This window comes from Tupaia chinensis, unplaced genomic scaffold, assembly GCF_000334495.1.
Source record: "Tupaia chinensis unplaced genomic scaffold, TupChi_1.0 Scaffold000452_1, whole genome shotgun sequence".
Classification (NCBI taxonomy): domain Eukaryota; kingdom Metazoa; phylum Chordata; class Mammalia; order Scandentia; family Tupaiidae; genus Tupaia; species Tupaia belangeri.
Window position 1 is genome coordinate 1,170,367 of NW_006159959.1, and position 3,458 is coordinate 1,173,824.

The following is a 3,458-nucleotide window of genomic DNA, read 5'->3' on the forward strand; positions in this document are numbered from 1 at the left end:
AGCTTGTGCATTTATTCTTTCAAATAATGTAAACTCAACAACCACTGGGCGTCAGACATTACAAGGCACTAGCGTGAACCAAGATCTTTGCCTTCAATACAATATTTATTTAGCACTATACTAGGAACTATTATATATATATACATCCATATATATATGATATATGTATAACTTCAAATGATACTCTCATTCACCTTATAAATTAGGCTCTCTTATTTACATATTTTACAAATGAGAAAGCTGAGGCCTAGAGAGGAACCTCTGTTATAAGTATTTTCCCAATAATGAGTGACAAAACACAGATTCGAATTAAGGCAACCTGACTCCACCATCTGTACTTTGATCCCAGTATATTTCCCTCATGGAGCTCATGATCTTTCTAAGGATGAGGTCCAAAATAGGAAATGTATGTCCTATGTTTATTTAATGAACATTAGCTAAGAGATATAAACAGATATGTGTTGGACTGATATTCATATATTTGTCCATCTTTATGAGCTATATTACAGACTTAACTGAGTTATAAAGATATGTAAATGACAAGATCATCAATATGTCTTAATATCCTATAATTTTTGCCTGAGCTAAGGTAACTATTTAGTAGAACTATTTATTTTGTGTTTATTTACATTTCTCTTTTTTGAGATTATTCAAGAAAATTTATTAAATTTATGTTAACTGCAGAATTTTATATGCAACACATGGCCATTAATATTATAGGATTTGACCTTTAAAGGAAATATGCAAGCAGGTATTCGGCTTTCCTATTCTTAAGATTCTGGCTTCTTATAAACAGATGTGAAGTAATGACCCTAATTCTCACCAACCAAAAAAAAAAAAAAATTCCTAATTTATCATATTCTCTAAGTTTCAACAGGTTCTTAATACTTCAAAGGTTACAAACTTACCTGAGCAGGGACCAGCAGTTAGCGTAATGGCTATGTCGCTGTACTCCCATGTAGTCGACCGCGGTTCAAGTCCCGGACCCGGTGGCTTAAACTCATGCCAGGTACGTGTGCGTGCGTGCCCAAGATCCCGAGAGGAGAATGGAGGAGAAGGGATTGTGGCGTGACCATCCCCCCTGGGGGTTGATTTCTAACTTTCTGTTTCTCTGTCTCTCTCTGTCTGTCTGGCTGGCGAGCGAGCTCACGCGCCCCTAGCAAAACGCCTCTCAAGAAAAAAAAAAAAAAAAAAAAAAAACTTACCTGAGCAGTTTAATATGGAAGTTTCATTCTTGACCAAAAGAAGATAGAACTTTTCCCATAAATTTTGTTTTAATGAGTCTCAAAATTCTGTGTTAGATTTTGAGTCAATTTATTTCCATTATATAGGACTGATTTTAAAGGCTAATAACTTAAAACTGCCACACACATAAAACCAAAATGGCCCACAAAATATTTTCCTTTCTTTCTGAAGATTTTACAATACTAGCTATTATTAATCAGTCTTTTACTATTAAACTTAAAAGACCAATTGAGACAACAGTTCTGAGATGTTTTTCCCCCAACTGATTAAGACAGGAATTGGGGATATTCATTTAGCCTTCTGTGATTTCTGGACAGAATTGGTGACCTTGCTAGATCCAGCAGCCTTCTTGTCCATGGCTTTGATGATGTCCACAGCAACTGTTTGTCTCATATTACGAACAGCAAAACAATCCAGCGGAGGATAGTCAGAGAGGCTCTCAACACACATGGGCTTTCCAGGAGTCACATCAACAACATGGTTGTTGAACCATATCAAGAATTTAGGGTCATCTTCCAACTTTTTATCAGAATGGGTCATCATTCTTTTCCTTCAGTGCAACAAACTTGCAAGCAATATGAGCTGTGTGAAAATCCACTACAGGGGTATAGCCCACAATGATTTGGCCTGGATAGTCTAGCATAATCACCTAAGCAGTGAAGCTAGCTGCTTCCATTAGTGGATCATTTTTGCTGTCACCAGCAACATTGCCACACCAAACTTCTTTGACAGACATGTTCTTGACATTGAAGCCCACATTATCCCCAGGAAGAGGTTCACTGAAAACTTCAGTGTGTATTTCAACAGACTTTACTTCAGTTGTCACATTGATTGGCACAAAGGTGACCACCTTATTAGGTTTAACACCAGACTTCACTAGGCCAACAGGAGCAATGTTAATACCTCCAATTTTGTGTACTTCCTAGAGAGGCAGATGCAAGGGCTTGTCAGTTGGATGAGTTGGTGGTAGGATGCAATCTGAAGCTTCAGACAGTGTAGTTCCACTGTCATTGCCATCTTATGGCTGACTTTCCATCCCTTGAACCATAGCATGTTAGCACCATTTCAAACAGAATATGGCTCAAAGCTACTGTCAGAATTGTTGCCAATTTTCTTCAGGTAGGTGCTGACTATTTTAACAATTTTCTTGCATCTTTCCTGACTATAGGGTGGCTCAGTAGAATCCACTTTTTTAGCACCAATGATTAGTTGTTTGACACCCAGTGAGTAAGCCAGAAAGACATGCTCATGGGTCTGCCCATTCTTGGAGATACCAGCTTCAAATTCACCTACACCAGCAGCAATAATCAAGAAAGGACAGTCAGGCTGAGATATGCCTATATTCATGTTTTTAATAAGGTCTCTGTGTCCTGGAGTTTCAGTGATAGTGACATAATACTTGCTGTTCTCAGGTTTCCACAGGGAGATCAGTGACAATACTATGCTCGTGTTCAGCTTTTTGGTTAATGCAAGACCCAGACATACTGAAGGAGCTCTTTCCCAACTCAGTAGCCTCTTTCTCAAATTTATTGATGGTCTTTTAGTTAATCCCACCACATTTATAGATCACATGGTCAGTAGTGGTGGACCTGCTAGAATCTACATGTCCAATGACAGTGATGTTGATATGGGTCTTCTCCTTTGCCATTCTCGCTTTGATTTTACAGTGGTTTTCACAACACCTGTCTTATGTTCTGGTGGCAAACTTGTTGTGAAAAAGTCCCTTTTTTGTTTGCTATAGGGCCCGTGCACTCACTGAGGGGAAGAGAGAAAAAAACAGCCCCCAGAAGGATGGTCAAGCCACAATCCCCTCTCTTTGATTCTGCTCTCTGGATTTGGGACATGCGTGCACATGTACCTGGTGTGTTTTTTATTTGTTGTTGTTTGTTTTCATTTTTATTTTTTCCAAATTGCCAGGTCTAGACTTCAACTATACCATTGGCCATGTGGGATCCAGCCACCTAAACTACCATGCCACTGGCTGGAACTATAGCATCTTCCTTTAAAAAATACTTTATTTTTAGAGAATTTTAGATTTGCAGAAATATGGAGAGTTCCCACTTATCCCCTCACACCTGTTCCTTTACTACTTACATCCTATATTAATATGGAATACTTGTAATCGACAAATATTAATACATTGTGATTTATTAAGTTCCTAGTTTATTCAGCTCTTATTAGTTTTTGACTTTTTAAAAATTTTATATGTGACA

The 3,458-nt window shown here is 38.0% G+C and overlaps 1 pseudogene; it reads right to left on the reverse strand.

Moving 5' to 3' along the window:
- Positions 1-1,533: 1,533 nt before the first annotated feature.
- On the reverse strand, positions 1,534-2,893 carry LOC102492733 (elongation factor 1-alpha 1 pseudogene; annotated as a pseudogene).
- Between the last annotated feature and the right edge of the window lie 565 nt (positions 2,894-3,458).